This window comes from Notolepis coatsorum (genome assembly GCF_963971535.1).
Source record: "Notolepis coatsorum genome assembly, chromosome: 4".
Taxonomy (NCBI): domain Eukaryota; kingdom Metazoa; phylum Chordata; class Actinopteri; order Aulopiformes; family Paralepididae; genus Notolepis; species Notolepis coatsorum.
Window position 1 is genome coordinate 208,603,234 of NC_140168.1, and position 19,071 is coordinate 208,622,304.

The following is a 19,071-nucleotide window of genomic DNA, read 5'->3' on the forward strand; positions in this document are numbered from 1 at the left end:
TGTCCATGAGGTAAAACCTTACAAAGGGGCCCGGGGAGGACCATGAAGCTGCAGCACAGATGTCCTCCACCGAGGCCCCACCCAGGAGAGCCGCAGAGGCAGCCACCCCACGAGTGGAGTGCGCCCTGACACCCCCAGGGGGATCCTGCCCAGCCAACGTGTAGCAGAGGGCAATGCCCTCGCACAACCAATGGGACAGGCGCTGTTTCGACAGTGCCTTACCAGCACGAGACCCACCGTAACAGACAAAAAGCTGATCGGTAACCCTGAGGTCCTGAGTACGGCTGAGGTAAATTCCCAAAGCACGGACTGGACATGACAGGTGAAGGGCCGCATCCAACTCACTGGCGTGAGGAGGAGGACGAAACGCCTGAACCACAATGTCCCGGGAGCGGAAGGAACTCCGGATATTTTTAGGCACGAAAGCAGGATTAGGTCGCAGAGTGGCACCGCAATCGGCCCGAAAAGACAGGCACTCTGGACGTACCGAGAGAGCACAGAGCTCACCTACGCATTTAGCGGAAGTGACAGCCAGTAGGAACGCGGTCTTGAAAGACAGCTGTCCCAACGGCGCCTGCTCGAGCGGCTCAAACGGGGCCAGGACAACCGACCGAGGACCAATTGAAGATCCCAAGTCGGAGCCAAGGAGCGTTGCACCGGCTTAACGCGTCGAGCGCCAAGCAGGAAACGATTCACAAGAGGGTGGCTGAACAAAACAGTCCCCTCAATACCCTCATGATAGGAGGATATAGCTGCCCCATATACCCTCACCGTCGAAGCCGACAGTCTATCAAGAAGAGACTGGAGATAACTCAGGACAGCATCCAGGGGGCAGGAGACTGGGTGCCAGCCCCCCCCCTTACACCACTCTTGGAACGCACGCCATCTGCCCGCGTAAACCGCGACAGTGGAGGGAGCATGCGCACACCGGATGGTATCAACCACCGAGGGGTCCATCCTCTCCAGACTCACCCTCCCACCAGCCATACCAACAGGCGTTGGCCCAACACCGGAAACTGGAACAGTGACCCGTCGTGCTGTATGTTTGCCGGTAGGATGGTAGCCTTTGCAGGCTCATTAAGTGGAAGAAAAGCAGATTTTGGCCAGTTGATCTTAAAGCCGGACATGCTGCCAAATTCATCTATCACGCCGAGCAGATGAGGTAGAGAAACGGAGGGATTCTGCATAAACAGGAGTACATCATCTGCGTATAAGCTAATATGGTGATGTGTGCCCTGAATTGAAATAGGAGATATAATTTGGGATTGTCTTATGTATTGAGCTAGAGGTTCGAGGGATAAAGCGAATAGTCCGGGACTAAGAGGACAACCCTGTCTAGAAGAGCGCGAGACAGAGAAGAGTGGTGAACAGAACTTTCCCGTTAAGATCATGGCCGAAGGCCCAGTGTATAGAACTTTGATCTTATGAATGAAACCCTCACCCAACCCCATCCTTCTGAGAACTGCCCATAAGTAAGACCACTCCAATCTGTCAAATGCCTTCATTGCGTCCAAGGACATGACCGCTGTAAGGATTGCAATATCCTTGCTGGCATTAATCACGTGCAGTAACCGTCTGATGTTGTCAGTAACCAGGCGGCCTCTTATGAAGCCGGTCTGATCAGGGTGAACTAGAGATGTCATGTGCTTTTGAAGTCGGTGGCTAGAACCTTGGCATATAGCTTAAGATCGGCTCCGAGAAGACTTAGGGGCCTGTAGCTGCCACATTCGGTGGGGTCCTTATCCTTCTTAAGTAAAACAGATATAAGCGCCATATTGACATCTCTAGAAAAATTGCCCTCTTTGATTGAGTGTAAAATCATTGAGAGTAATAAGCAGTGATGCCAGTAACGCGTTATTGTAATCTGATTACTTTTCCCCGAAAATAGTAATCTAACGCGTTAATCTTTAAAAGCCAGTAATCTGATTGCAGTTACTTGTCCAAGTGGCTGTGCATTACTATTTCGTTACTATCTCATCATAAATTCATAATGCAGGCGGAATGCAGTATTTTATTTCGTTTTCGACAGTCAAAAATACATTTTGAGCTGTTTTTCTTTTGGGAGTGACGTGGTGTGGCAGTGAAAGGGTTAAATACAAGAATGTGTCCCGCGGCGTGACTGGTCCCTCTGTCTGTGAGTGACTCTGCTTTGGTCCAATCACATTCCCCATCCACTGTCTGCGAATCAGAGGCAGAGTAGGGCGGGTCTTCACAGCACGTCATGTGACATATGCGCCAATCGTGTGACAGCAGGGCTCCGTCGTCGGAGAATTCCACCCCAAAATGCTTGGCAAAATTAAAAGTGAAACCGCAAGATGACTTTTGCGGTTTCTGTTCAGAATTCCACCCCAACACGCTCGTCTAAACGTAGCCTCAGTCACTACTAAACGGCGGAGGAAACAAAATACTGTCTACTGCTAAAAACAGCACATCCAATTGCATTGAAAGCATCTGGAATCACAACACTAGCCGACGCTTCGACTAGGTACAGGAGGGTTGATGGTGGCAGAGCAAAAGCTCTTATTTGCCAGATTTACAGTTAATTTACATGTTAAAGAGAGACTGATTGTATGTTTATAGAGAGACATTTATAAAAACAATTTAATAGTTACAGTTGATATAATTGAATAGTTCAGCCTGCATTTGTTAGATGTGATACACTGGTTTTGTAAAACCACTGGCTGGCTGCTCTAATGCTGTGAGCATCATAGACTGTTGCTTTACCATACTTGATGGTACAGAAGCTGAAGCACTAGTTTAACAATTTACGTTATGTGCAGAGAAACAAGTTAAAAACAATTTATGCACTTTCAATAAAGCGTTTAAAAAAAAACTGTTGGGGGAACGACGACGACTTCGTAACCTAGTTACTTTCAAAGTAACTAAGTTACTCTGATAATCAAGTAATCAGTAAAGTAACTTAGATTACTTTTTAAAGGAGTAATCAGTAATCAGTAATCAGATTACTTTTACAAGTAATCTGTGGCATCACTGGTGTAACTGAGGGGTACAATTCCCTGACTGTATTAATAAGTATGGTATTATTAAACCACTACCGCTTGTACTTTAACTTCTGGCCATCCAGTACATGATATAGATATGATGAACACTTTCCCACCTGATGAAACGAAGTCCACACAAATGTATAAATCGAATATTTTATATAGCAAAGGGTATATACAACGTTCACTTAATGACATTTATGATTTGAAATGCACTTGTAAGGCAAATGAGTATTCGTAGGTAAATCAACATTGAATGTCCAATCTCTGGTTACGCAGGGAGTAAGTATACAACCTGGTTCGTTAGGGAACTATAGCGATGGTACTTAAATGATTATAGCTGGATACACTAAGGGGGGGGGGGGTTCCCGCTGGTTGTAAGACAGTAGGAGGGGGGTTAGAAGAGCCGCTGGCGGTATCCCATATGGCCGACGATTTCTTGGGAGAATTCAGAGTCCTGAACACGATGCCCACAGAACCTCGGTCCGCAGATGAATACAGCTGGACCCTCTGGTGGACGGTAGCTGCCGGTCCACAGATGAAGAGACGTGAGGCGACCTCACTCGGGGTAGAGCGCCGTCTCACCTGGACTCCTCTCCGGGGGGTAGTTCCAACACTCAGCAGTGTTGGCCGTTATCCATGGAATAATCAAAGCACCCAAAGCATGTAGATAATCCAAGCCGTGGAAGGCTCGCCGTCGTCCGGGTAAAGTAATCCAATGTACAGGTCCACTCGTCCTGGCCCGGAGCTCCTCGGATGCAAGCACCACACGTGGTCTGCCCAGCCTGGTTAAGACTCCAGATAACATCAGGAACGATGGGGGTACTGCTCACTTTATAACTCTAACCGAACGATGCACCATACATAATAGACTATTATTAGCTTAATAGAAATACGTCCAACTCGACGGTATAGTGCCAAACTATGACAATTCAACTGTTAATCCACACGATATCTCAATGCCTATTCTGAGGCCAAGTAGGCCTTACTGCACCACACGTGCGTCGTGGGTGAGGCTTCGCGTCTGTTACTCGGTTGGAGGGTAAAGAACTAATGGACTAAAAGAAAGTTCTACTTTACCTGCGCCATATATATATGCGCTGTGAACAAATAGTACCATTCGCATTTCGCCAGACGTATTCCTACGCGGAACCGGGCTTGCCACGACATGTTGGTCGGCACGATTGAACTTGAACCAAGGGGCATGGCTGCTGGCGCCAGGTTCTCGTCCAATGGTAGAATGAAACTATTATGGGCTGTTTAGTAGACTAAAGGGATATTCAGTGCATATTGTACAAGGAATATACAGGGGATATCAAACGATATACACATACTATTAAATATATATCCATAAATAAATATATATATTCGGTTTAATCTGATCCTTCACAACAACTGGTAATAAGGGACCGAGTACATCCCAGAATGCAAGATAGAATGCCGTCCCATCCGGGAGCCTTGCCCCGTTGCATATTCGCAATCGCCTCTCTAAGTTCAACCAGCGTGATAGGTGCGGCTAACAACCTAGCACTATCTTCTGAGATCTGTGGTAGGTTGATTTGATCAAGAAAATCCTCCAGCTTGGTATGATCAAAGACCACCTCTGACTTGTACAAGTTGGAATAAAAAGAGCGAAATGTATCATTAATCTTTTTGGGGTTGGTGGTTACCTCCCCCTGTTGGTTCTTAATGGAAGGGATATCCGCAAATTGCTCACTGGCACGTATCTTCATAGCTAGTAGGTGACTAGGCCTGGAGCCGTGAAAGTAGTAGTGCTGTCTTGTTCTGTGCATCTGAAATTCAGATTGTTGTCTTAAAATGGAGTTAATCTCTTTTTTCACTACCTTAATTTGAAGCTCCAGTCGACTAGAGTAGTTGTGCTGCAAGGAAGAGATCAACATGGCTTGAAGTTTTTCCAGTTCCTCCAGCTTGGAGAGACGTCCCTTGCAGAGATTGGATGCAAAGAGAGTAGTGTTACTTCTGATAAAACCCTTAACCGAATTCCATATAATTCTGGGGTCCTGTACAGAGCCAACATTAAACTGCAGGAATTCAGTGAGATTCTCTTTAAATAGCAAGTTAAACTCTCTGTTTTTCAGAAGTGTTGAGTTAAAACGCTATCTAGGGGCACGGGATGTTATTTTACTGAGTGAACCTTTGAGGAGGATACCTTTGTGGTCTGAAAGTGCTATGGGCAATAAGTTAACATCAAAGCTATCAAAGAGATGTGGGGAAGAAAAAACATAATCAATTCTGGAACAGGTCTTATGTCTCGACGAGAAGAAGGAGTAATCCCTCGCGGATGGGTTGAGCGAACGCCACATATCAATTACCCCTGTGTCCTTAGACCAGGCCTGTAGGGCTGTGGTAGCTTGCTTCTGATCAGGGTTTTCCGCGTGATTGGATCTATCAATCGATGGATCCCAAACTGCATTAAAATCAGCTCCTACTATTAAAGAGTAATCAGGTAGTTTCAACATAGCTGAAGTTAGTACAGCATAAAAGTTAGCGTCATACAAATTAGGGGCGTATGCAGAAATCAGCGACATTTTTCGGTTAGAGCATTCTATTTTAGCAATAGTGATTCGACCATTTGCATCAGACCACACATCTAACAGTTTAATATTCAAATTTTTCTTCGCTATTATGGCTACCCCTCGGGGCCTTGGTGCTAAAAGAAGAAGAACTTATGTTATGATAAAATTTATTTGCCAATTTTGCGTTATCCACCAATAAAAGATGCGTTTCGCTCAGTAAAGCCAGATCCACTTGCTTCCTTTTTAGCCACATTAGTACACTTGTGCGTTTATGTGGTATATTGAGACCCCCTGTATTCCAGATCAGGATATTCAAATTAGCCATAGTCTAATAAAGATGCAGTCTGATTGAATGTAATTCGTTTGGAGTAGAAAACTATAATAGATGCATATTCACTTGTTAAGGTTCCATTGAGTACTGAGCGTGAAAACAAAAATAAAACAGAGCAAGTCGACTGAAAAGAAAAAACAACACAATCCCCCATTCCCTCCCCCCTCCCCCCACTACTATAACTTCTCCTATCCGGAGATTAAGCTGCATCCCACCTGGTCGTCTGCAAACTAAAATGCAAACAGCCAGGTAAAAAGCAGACTTCCTTCTCAGTGGCTACACGCCACACTCCCACAACAATAACAAAACATTTATAATTAAATGCCTCTTATAGGTAGAAAAAAATTATAATAATAACAATAATAATAATTATCATCATTATTGTTAAACCGTAGGGGTTTAATTAAGTTTAAACAAAGAGTCCTAGAACAGGATCAATAGTAATGTTAATGTTAAGATAGAGATACACAAACATATATGCACATACACACACACACCTACAACTGAATGATAGCAGAATGATAACAAATGGGCAGCACATCCTGCAAACTGGGGAGGGCGCAACATTGACTATTAGTCTGTTATTTCTTAAAGTTCGCTCTTAAAACTCAGAGCAGAGGGTACCTGCCAATGTACAGTTTCCTCCCCCTCAAATGTATGTATTCTCCTGTATGTCATAAATGTATGGTTGCCACAGCACTATATATCTGCATGTAACAAATGTTATGAATTAAGATTGAAAATGAAAAATGAAAAAGAAAAAAGGGGGGCCCTGATGTAAACAAGACCACAGTCTTTCTCTGGTCTGCATCCCCTCAACAACCATTGAGCCATACTGCATTGTACCCACTCTGCAATCCGTCAGCAAAACTTCCAACCAATCAATCAAACCTTTGCCTGCAGCTTGGGGGTAGTGCAATTAGTCTGCCGCACCGGGTGGGGGCGATGTGCATGAGTTTGTCCGCCATCACAGCGAGTTCAGAGTTCAACATGTAGATGAGCAGATAGTGACGCGTCTGGTCACCGACACAGCCAGTTACAAGACCCCCATTCATGAAATAAGTAAGCAGAAGCAACTCGGTGGCGGTCATAAACATCATAGATATATATATACCTCCATGATAAACAAGACGATAAATCCGCGTCACGCACAGGAGCAATACAAAATAGAAATCATATCGATAAGCATAGCTTAGAGTAAACAAAATGCACGATTTGCTTGGAGACGGCGACCATAGCGTCAGCACCCCGATAAACAGTGGAAACTATATAAATAACAAAAAAAGTAAATAAGGGGCGATGTTCCCGAGCGACACACAATGTCCCAACATCACCCATCTAAGCACGGAGATAGACAGACAGTCGTGATGTTTAGCGTGTTACCCAAAGTAGACATGGATAGGATAAACCGTGTCATGCACAAAAGCAATACAAAATATAAATAATATCGATAAGCATAGCTCAGAGTAAATACAAATGTACAATTTACTTGAAACGGAGAGCATAGCGCTAGTACCCCGGCAAATAGCAGATACAATTATCCATATAACGATGTAAACAAAACGAGCAAAAAAAAGTTCTGTTCCACACTAGCTCACGCTCAGCGTTCATTGCATATATCTCGCTTCAGCATATATACACTGAATAATTGCACAAATGTACCTTTAAATGCCAGCATTCATCTGGCCACACCCCCATCCGCTTACCTATATAAGCAGGGGTGGTGCCACACACTCATCTCCTTCTCAAATTTCATCACAAGCAACGTGTTGCTCATATGCCCACTTGACGTGGAGAAAAATATTGTTTACAAGGAAAGGAAGAACAAGGAGATACGTTGACATCATATCTTTATTTTCTCTCTCACTATTTTCGAGAAAATACGGCAATGTTGTCTTCGTCACTGGAGTGTCTGGAAGATGGTGATCATTCTAAAAACCCTCCACCGGTTTTCGTATTGGGAGCACGCCGCTGCATGCTTCTCAACTGCAGTTCCTTGCTGTGTTTGTTGGGGTGAAACCTGTCAGGCCACAGCTGAACTGTCGGACGCGCCGCTGTTGTGAGAAGCGGTGGGTTTTCAGGTTGGGTGAGTACTGTTGCTGGCGGGCTTCACTTGTCTGTTAGTGCTATGGGGGCTACTTGACAATGTTTATGGAAACCGGCCCCAGGCTAGGGTCCTTTGTTCAGCCACCTAGGTGACAGAAGACCTTGGTCTGAAGCCATTTTAGTTTAACTAGTGGGCCGCGACCATTAACACTGGTGATCCCTGTGTGTTCTGGACGAGTGGATATCTCTCTGTCCCGTGTTAAGCCCCTTCTTTCATATCCAAATGAGAGTATTCCTTCACGAGGAGATATGTGCATGGATGTGCGATAGCGGCAGATCCACGTTCAAGTCAGCTACACAAGCCAGTTTGGTATTGTGCTGATTCCGTCGGGTGTTGGTAAAATCACCGTTGTAAAGCTGTGTGACATCTTGTTTCTCTTTTCGCTTAAAAAGTGAGGAGAGTTTCAGAACGGCGGCCTGTCTGGGTGAGTGTTATGTCATTGTGTACAAAGTTCAGTTGATAGCTGCTTAGCTTACGGTTAGCCAGTCAGCTGTTAGCTGCGGCGTTAGCCTGCTGGGATCACTGCGTGGCCTACAGAGGTGGGCCTACTGTTAGCCAGTCAGCTGTTAGCTGCGGCGCTAGCCGGTTGTGATCACTAGGAAACGTTAGCTTGCTGCTATCGGACAAGGCCAGCGCGGGGAGCTCCGGCTCCTTGCGCGCCGCCGCGCGCTTCCCTCTGGTCGCGTGCGCCGTTCGCTCGGCGTCTCGCGAGCAGGGGCGGTAGCGACCGACGGTTGGGGCGACCGTTAGCTTAATGCTACTCTGTTGAACGTGCTTTGATTATAACATGTTTTACACTCTTGACTACGACGTCATCCTTGACAGGGGATGTTCGTCGACCCTGCCCTGAGCCTGGACGGGGATTGCGTCAACAAAGAGGACTGTAGCGACTGGTTGGAGCGACGACGCTGCCCAGTTCGAGCAACACAGGATCGGCTGTGTTGTCTACGGGGTCTTGAGTCTGCACTTCGCTGATCTACGTTCCGGGTAGGACAAGGTTTGACCAGACCTTATAACACGTCTTCTGGTTTTACTTTTCTAAATGTTTTGTGAATAACGATGTTTTCCCAAAACGTGTGTTGCTGCAATGCATTTAGGATACGACGCGAGTTATGTGTGAACTGTTTTTGTCACTGGCAGTTAGCTTCTCTGTGCAGATCGGGTTGTTACAGATGTGAAAATGATCTGGTTGTTGTGTGAGAAACATCATGTGTGTTTATATGTACCGTGTACTCACAACTAAGGTAACTAACCTATGAAGCTATGCTTAGTGACAAGTGAGTAAAAGAATGTTCTTTTCTCAGCCTGTGATGACAATGAACAGTGTTCACATATTAACAGGTTTTCCTGTTTTAACTGGCCGTATTAAGGGTAAAATAAGAGGATTGTGTTTCCCCCCGGTTCCCTGGGGACTTTTTCATCCTCCTATCAGACATGTTGCACTACATTGTGTTTTTTGTGTGGTAGGGATGCGATGTAACCCTTAGCTTGATTGCTGAGGTTGTGCTAAAACTGCTGGAGAAACTTTATTTTCCTAAAAGAAAAGATTGTTTGGTCGCTGTCGTGTGTGCTTAGCAAGGCCTGTGGCCGATACTAATCGAGAATTATGTATTCTCTCATTATGAAAAACGGCGTTCCTCTGTAGAGTGTTTTTGCCATTTTTTGTAGGTGATGATGGGTTGTGTGTGTCATGTGACCTACAACTGGGTTGGACTGGCCACAGAAGCACATGTGTATGTTGGACCGGGGCTCTTAGAGCCCTCTCTATTCTGTGTTTTTTCCTTAGTAAAAATGAGATAGCAGGTTAGCTCATGCGCTGTGTGGAGCTGTCAAACGCTTCATAGAGCTGACTATGACTGTGTCATATTCTCTTTTTGTCATTACATCGTATCATGGGTGTGGGGTCGTAAAGGGGTGAACTGGTAACCTTTCCTCTCCCCCTTGTTTCTGTCGGTCAGGGGTACACCCCCTGTCCTTCAAGGTTCCCGTCACGTTGCGGTTCGGCACGTTACGGGGGGGGGGGGGAGGGAGTTTCCTGGTACCACGGCCTGGAATATTGGGCGTGTGCACCGCAGAAATTCCCCCGCCATGGAGTACATCACCGTGCGCGTCTCTGTTGGTAGGACTTCCGTGTGCTGTTCAGGTCCATGTGATGGATCTGTTTCAGGGGGGTGGTCAGGGCTCCTCCTCACCAAGCGCCTATTCGGGCCTTCTGTGACTCCGGACTCCTCCTTCCATGTGAGGGAGCCTCCATCAGAGTACAGAGCCTTCCTCCTCAGATTGTCAAAGTGAGTGGACCCTCTAGAAGGTGTCCTATTCTATTGTATATGTATTCGATTCAATTCGATTATTGAGTGTGTATGGGTTCAGTGCCTCTTCCCCGGAGAGCCCTAAAACCAATTTTTTACATGGCTCAAGGTGCAATATATTCTTTTCAATCTGTACAGCTCGCGTGGGAAGTCTCTCTGGGGATCCCCGTCTCCTTCCTATGGGAGGGTGGTGGGATGTAAAAATGTGAACAATTTTTACCCCCGGCTGTGTAGACTGGGATACATACTGTTGATGCTTCCTTCTTTTCTATTCAAAAAGTGTTGGAGTTAGGAAGTGTCACACCCCTCTTGTCGTTCCCCTGGGCGCCTTGGGGATTCAATGACAGGTCTAAATAGCCTGTTCATTGATGGGGGTGTGTCCCGACGCACGTATAGTGCTAGCTCGCTGTAAACAGGCGACTGACTGGCACGCCTTGGTTGCTTGTGGTTAAAACGGCGTTTTTATAAAGCAACTGAGATGGGGGTTTTTCCTCTTCCGACGACCACATCCCACGACCTGGGTTGGTTATCGACGGATTCTCGTTCATGTCTGGGGGATGATGACGGAATGGATCTGAACATATGTAGAGGGGTCTCACGCCCTTGGGGTGGGCCACCAGGCGCGGTTCGCCCGAACGTCTGGGTGGCGCCTTCTTTTCATGTTAAGATCGACACGCATATCTGCCCTTTCTCCTGGAGTAGGCATGTCGGCGTGGTTAGGGCACGGGACTGGTTCTGGTCACGCTGGTCCGGATCAGTTGAACCCGTTGTCCGCCGGGGATGCAGATCTGCTGTTCTGGTACCCTGAGGGACTTGGGCTTTTTTCAGGGGGAAAAATGCCAGGTCGGTCCGGGTGTCACAGGGTTAAGCGCTATGGAGACCCTGGTTGGGTACGTTTTTACTCAGCACTGTCGTAATGGCTTACGGCCATGCCAACCTGTACACGCTCGATCTCGTCGGATCTCGGCCGCTACACAGGTTGGTCCTGGTTAGTACTTGGTTGGGAGACCGCCTGGGAATACCAAGTACGGTGTGCTTAGGGGCTGGTTCTCCATTCTTTTTCGCTCCTCTCTCACGCATGGCGAAGAGGGGCCTGTTGGGGTGGTCTTTGACCTCCTCTGGTGATCCTGTGCTTCCCGTATCGCCAGGCCCGGTCCGAGGTAATGTTTCGTCGACCCGTAGGCCTGGGTTAACCCTTTTTTGAAAACTGAAACACTTGTACTGCGGTATGGCCGGTGTATCGGTGTGTTTTGGAGTTTTTTCTTGAGGGGTTATAGGAACAACCACCGCATTGGGTAACGCCAAGGTGGTTGATTCCCTGGTGTGTTGGAGCAGTGTCAACTCTCGGGTTCACCGGTTGAGGGTGCCCCTGCACGTTCATGACGTCTGCCAATCGTGTCAGCCTTCTCTGCCTCAACCCCTCTGGGTGGGGGTTTTTAAATGGAGGCTTGGTCATGCAACACCGCCAGCTTCCGCTCCTTCCGCCGGGGCGGCTGTGTTCAGCTGTCCCCTCTGGCGCCTGTCTCGTCCGCAGTCTCCAGGCTCGGGTTAATAGCCTGTTGCCTGGTTTTTCCCCGGTGCGCTGCCTGCTTCCGTTGGTTAACCTTTTTTGTGTGCTTACGGCCATGCTGACTGCCTGTTGCAGGGTCAGTGTGCCAGGCGGTGTACTATTGGGGGGACAGGGCCCGCTCGGCTGAGGGGCTTTTGTCCGAATACGCTGGCGATGTGGGGGGCGCGGCACTACGTGCCCACCTGGTGGGGTCTTGATGCTGGCATCATGGACTTCTCCGGGCCCCCATTCCAGGGAGTCCAGTCCTTTTGGTGGGTCTGGGTCTTCCTTCGCGCTCCGCTGCTACGGCCTTGCCATGGGGTTGGGTTTGCCCTTGACCCCGTGATTCTGGGGGCAGTAACGAGGTTGTTCCCTCCGTTCGTTCCCGGGTGGCATGCGGGTTGTGCGTGTGTGTAGTCGTGGGGTCAAGCCACGGTCTGCTCACCCTGTGCGTTGAGTTGCTTGAGTGCCTCTTCGCACGGTCGGGTCCGTCGCCCTCCCGTGAAGCCACCAATAGAGAAGAAAAACACCTACGTAAGAATGTTCTTTGTCGACTATAGCTCTGCCTTCAACACCATACTCCCCCGTAAACTCATCAGTAAACTCCAAACCCTGGGTCTGTGTAATACACTGTGTAACTGGGTGCTGGACTTCCTCACAAACCGCACACAAGCCGTCAGACTGGGCAACTACACCTCGTCCACCCAGTCTCTCAGCACCGGCGCCCCGCAGGGTTGCGTACTCAGCCCACTACTGTACACCCTGCTCACACATGACTGTTCCCCCTCCTACCCCTCCAATTACATCATCAATTTCGCAGACGATACCACAGTTGTGGGTCTCATAACAAACAACAATGAGTCTGCCTACAGGAGGGAGGTGGAGGACCTTATAGTCTGGTGTGATAATAACAACCTGGCGCTCAATATAAAGAAAACAAGAGAGATTATAGTGGATTTTAGAAGATCAAGGCCTGACCACTCCCCTCTGCTCATCAACAACGAAGTAGTGGAGAGGGTCACTGAGTTCAAGTTCCTGGGTCTCAGTGTGAGTGAGACCCTGTCTTGGAGCACCAACACCGCCTCAGTGATCGGAAAAACTCAGCAACGCCTATACTACCTAAGGAAGCTGAAGCAGGCTGGCCTGCCACGAAATCTCCTTGTCAACTTTGACCATTGTGCGGTTGAGAGTGTGCTGACCTACGGTGTGTCTGTGTGGTTCTCCAGCTGCACAAAGGCTGAGCAAGAGGCTCTACAGAGGGTGGTGAAGGCGGCAGGCAGGATCGTCGGGACTCCTCTACCAAACATCACCTCCGTCTTCACCTCCCGCTGCCTCCACCGCTCCAAATGTATCATCAAGGACCAGTCGCACCCAGCACATCACCTCTTTCAGCTCCTTCCCTCAGGGAGGAGATACCGGTCAATACATGCTAAGAGTACACGGTTTAAGAACAGCTTTTTCCCCCAAGCAGTTAGACTGTTAAACACTCATTGACTGTCCCCTCACGTGCACCATGCACTTACCACTGCACTTGATAATCTCTGATTACCACCCATTATGCACTTTATTATTTAAAATATTCTGTTATGTACAGTGTTATGTGTTATGTGTTCATGTATGTATTATGTACTACGGTCTGTGGGAGCTCCCCTGAAATTTCGTTGTATACTGTGCAATGACAATTAAAAGTCTATTCTATTCTATTCTAGGGGGGGTGCCCTCCATTAGGGTGGGTCGGGGGGGCTCGGCCCTCCCTGGTCTGATGGTTGTGGGGGGCCTCAGCAGGGTACATTTGTCGAGCTTCTAGCTCCCGCTCAGCTCGTATTATGCAATGAACGCTGATCGTGAGCTAGTGTGGAACAGAACGTTAGGTTATGACTATAACCAAGTTCTGTCAACACTTAGTGAACGCTCAGCGTTTAGACGACGCTGCAGGCCCTTGATTTTTCATTCATTCATTATGATGAAATTTGTTGGGAAGGAGATGAGTGTGTGGCACCACCCCTGCTTATATAGGTAAGCGGATGGGGGTGTGGCCAGATGAATGCTGGCATTTAAAGGTACATTTGTGAAATTATTCAGTGTATATATGCTGAAGCGAGATATATGCAATGAACGCTGAGCGTTCACTAAGTGTTGACAGAACTTGGTTATAGTCATAACCTAACGTTAATGAGAGAAGAGGCTCCCCAGCGACATATGTCCCAACTTTAGCCGTCTAAGGATGAAAGCACGGAGATATAACTATAGAGTCGTGGTGCTCGGTGTGTTACCCAAAGTTTCACTCTGCTGGAGTCGATGTGTGTTGTTTCTTCAGAAAGTCTGTAGCGTCCTTAGGTGAAGCAAGATGTCTTTTTGCGCCGTCTTTGTCTTTGATGAAGAGTCTCGCTGGGTACTGTAATGATGGTTTATATCCCTGCTGGTAGAGGGATCCCATAATATCACGGTAGCGGGAACGTTGTTCGACCACTTCCTGACAGTAGTCCTCCGAGCCTCCCGAATAATAGTCTCCTCGGTTCTGAATCGTTGTAGGCAGGCGATCACCGCCCTGGGCCTGGAGCCGGGGGCTGGTCTGGCCGTCAGCGCCCTGTGGCAGCGATCGAGTTCGGGTGGTGTAGCAAGCACTTCCTTGCCCAGAATTTCCACCAGCACCTCGGCAAAAAAATCATTGGGTCGGTCGCTTTGAATAGACTCGTCTAGCCCTATTATGCGTATGTTTGACCGACGGCCACGCGGTCTGCCTGGTATTTTCTACGTTTTGGAACTAATGACATTCTCCGTTTCTATTTTCCCCGCGAGTGGGATAGCATAAAGCTGCAGAGCCGCAGAGTCAACTCTGCTAAGGGCAGTGCTGCAGAGCCGCAGAGTCAACTCTGCTTAGGGCAGTGCTGCAGAGCCGCAGAGCCCAACTTGGCTAAAGGACATTCCCCTCAAGAGGATTAACATTGTGGTTGCACATTTCTGTTTTGTGAAAATAAATACGCTCTTCGGTTTTGGCTAACTCTGAACTACCTGTCTGTGTCATGCTGTTGGGTTTACAAACCATAACACCTATCCCCCTATTCCAACACCAGGTCCCTCAGGTCAGCCGATCAGAGGCTCCTGACAGTCCGGAGGTCTAACCTCAAGCTCAGGGGGGGCCGTGCCTTTGCTGTTGCAGCCCCTGAATTGTGGAACAGCATCCCCACCTCCATTAGGCTTGCCCCCTCGATAGATGCCTTCAAATCTAGGCTCAAAACCCACTTCTACCTACTAGCCTTTCCCGTTCACTGACTCATGCCCTGTTTTCCTATGTGTTTGCCTGTGTGCCCTCCCATAAAACGGAGTGTGATTGTTGTCAATATGTATCTATGTGTATCTACCCTCTCTACAGCACTTTGGTTGACACGTGTCATCATGTTAAATGTGCTATATAAATAAATCTGATTGATTGATTGATTAATGAGAACAAAACTAAATTTATGGTACTGAATTTAAATGGAACCGGAATTGAAAGACTATATGAAACAAAACTCTTAGGTGCGATTATAGATCACAAATTCTGTTGGAAGCCACATATACAATTAGGGATGGGAATTAATAGGATTTTATCGATACGATTCCATTATCGATTCTGCTTATCGATTCGATTCTTTATCGATTCTCTTATCGATACCTGATCAATTTATAATTTAAATAAATTAATAGAATAACAACATGCAACTTGACATTTCTGATTGTCATTTATTGTTGAGCCCCCATGTCAGGGGCGACAGTGGCTCGGGAGGTAGAGCAGTCGTCTGGCAATCCGGAGGTTCCCGGTTCGATTCCCGCTCCTCCCGGGCAGCGTGTCGATGTGTCCTTGAGCAAGACACTTAACCCCTAACTGCTCCCGATGAGCAGGTTGGCACCTTGCATGGTTGCCTGCGCCGTCGTTGTGTGAATGTGTGAGTGATTGGGTAAAATGTAAGGAACAAATTGTAAAGCGCTTTGGATAAAAGCGCTATATAAAAAAGCAGCCATTTACCATGTCAGAAAAATACAAAAACTGTAAAAAATAAAACATTAACTATAGCCTACACTTAAATAAAATAATGTATTTGAGATTCTCTTAAAATGTATTTATTTTTTTATTCTTAAACTAATTTAATCTATTGAATAACAGTCATTATTCCTCTGACTTCTGTCTCACACACACACACACACACACACACACACACACACACACACACACACACACACACACACACACACACACACACACACACACACACACACACACAGACACACAGAGCTCCCTCCCCGGGCCCCTGTCCTGTAAGGTATTGGCTTGTGTTGCTACACGGACACATTTGTATGTTGCACCATGGTACTTCCTGTCTGACGGACTCAGAGTAGACTGAGACTTAGTAAACAAACAATCCGGCTCTTATTATATGTGAACTAAAGAGTACAAGGTTTACACAACAGTCCCCACCCGCTGTTTTATTGTATTTGTACCTGTACTATCCGCTGTTAGCTGTTTATCTCTCTTTGTGAGCTTGATTAAATAGCGTTAGCTCACGTTAGCTAGCGATAGCTCCGCGGCTAATTTTAGCTCACCCTAAACTAAATCAATGACTATGTTCTAAAGCATTCAAGTAGTTTTCACTGCACATAGAAGTAGCCAAACAGCGGGAGCATTTCGGGAGCATATTACCAAAACCCAGGCAATTTCGAGCCCTTAATGAATCAAATAGAGTCTGCCATGGCTACATGCTAACGCTAACATTATTACGCAACTAGGAAAAACCTGGCAGCGATAAGGGAATCGAAAGTCACAGGAGCCACACGGTTCCAGGCATCGGCCAATTAGGAACCGGTTCCCAACCGGAACCGGTTTTCGATTCCCATCCCTATATACAATATATCAAAGGTAAATTAGCCAAATCTGTTGGCATTCTGTACAAAACAAGGGAGCTGTTAAATCAGAAGTGTTTGCATATATTGTATTTTTCAGTTGTTGTGCCATACATGTCATATTGTGTTGAGGTCTGGGGGAATGTTTATAAAACAAATATAGATCCTATTACACAGGAAAATTCGCAGAGTAAAATTTACTCAAATTGAGTAAAATTTTACTCCCAAAAAGACAGTATTGGCTCCGAATCTAAATAGAGTCAAAATGACTCTTGTCACAGAGTTAAATCTTCAGAGTTATTTCTACTCCATTTAGTGTTAACATTTAACTCTACAAAATACCAATTTGCTCCATTTAGCATAAAGTAAAAACAACTCTAACATCATTTCACTCAACACAGAGTTGTATTTTACTCCGTAGAGTTGTGATCCCATCAATAGAGTTGTATTTGACTCTGTATAAGAGTAGTAATTGCCTCAATATAGAGTTATAATTCCCTCAATATGGAGTGTTATTTTAATCTATAGAGTTATTTTTCACTCAATATAGAGATATTTTAAGTTATATTTCACTCAATATAGAGTGGTATTTTAATCAATATAGTTATATTTCACTCAATAGAGTTACATTTCACTCAATATAGATATTTTAAGTTATATTTCACTCAATATAGAGATATTTAAAGTTATATTTCACTCAATATAGTGGTATTTTAATCAATATAGAGTTGTAATTCCCTCAATATGGAGTTGTAGTTCACTCAATATAGAATAGATTTCACTCAATATAGAATATCATATTTCACTCAATATAGAGTGGTATTTTAATCAATATAGAGTTGTAATTCCCTCAATATGGAGTTGTAGTTCACTCAATATAGAATAGATTTCACTCAATATAGAATATCATATTTCACTCAATATAGAATTAAATAATAATTTACTCTGGAATAATACATTTAAAATAAACGGGGTCAAAGCAGAAATCAGTATTTAACAATGCACTTTTATTTGCAACAGGCATATCCTTTGGGATGCAAACAGTTTTACAACAGCGTGTGAACAAGAATCATGACTTCAAGGGGCGATCGATAGAAAAAAAGGTCATTAATAAAATAAGATTTATCAATAAGCTTGTGCAATCTTTGTCTTCAGTTGCCAAGAAATTTGAAATTCCTAGTACCTTGGACTTAAAGGTCTATGATGACTTAAAACACTGAAGTCGACAAGGAGGCGTTTCAGTTTGTTATAAAGAAACCAGACATGGGTGTGTTGGAGATTTGTTCACCCCAAGTTGCTTATTAACATGGAGCCTAGCCTCATCCAAAATGTCACACAGGTACTGTATATGTTTGTACTTTGAAATGATCTTTGTTTCTATACGCCCAATGTAATGTAACATAGTAAAAAAAAAAAAAAAAAAAAAAAAACGCGTCTGAGGAAGAACTTGCTTGGTGTGGATCCTTCCTAATCTAATGTGATCTTTTTACATTACACTTGTCACAAACATTCCTCTCTTGCTAATCACACTTGGTATATGTCTACGTGATTGTTAGATTCAGTGAGCCCCTCTGCAAACAACTCCATTATATACAAAAACAACCATGACTTCAAGGCTTCATGGGGAGAGTAATCGATAGAAAAAAGGTCATAAATAAAAGACAATTACATTTTGGCCTCTGTAAAGTGACAGCAGCATCTGCACCCTTTTAAAAAGGGATAGCTCACACAAAAAAAGATTCTATCAATTACACACCCCATGAATCCTTGAATTCATGGAGATTTGTTTGTTTGTCGCATTCCTGAGCCAATAATTCAAGCCACTCATCAAATTATTGGCTCAGGAATGCAACAAAAAGAAATCACCATGACTTCAATTAAGGCTTCATGGGGAGAGTAATCGATCAATTACATTTTGGCCTCTGTAAAGTGACAGCAGCATCTGTACACCCTTTTAAAAAGGGATAGCTCACCCAAAAAAATAAATCTATCAATTACACACCCCATGAATCCTTGAATTCATGGAGATTTGTTTGTTTGTCGCATTCCTGAGCCAATAATTCAAGCCAGTCATCAAATTATTGGCTCAGGAATGCAACAAAAAGAAATCACCATGACTTCAATTAAGGCTTCATGGGGAGAGTAATCGATAGAAAAAAGGTCATAAATAAAAGACAATTACATTTTGGCCTCTGTAAAGTGACAGCAGCATCTGTTTACCCCAAAGAAATAAAAGAAAACTAATAGTGTTCATCCCCAGTGCAATAGTTCAAGAGCTTAGTGATTTTCTCTTTTCCTTTTTTAAATCACAGGAAACTGTTAGGGTTTGTAACCGACCTCAAACGCAACGGCACAGAG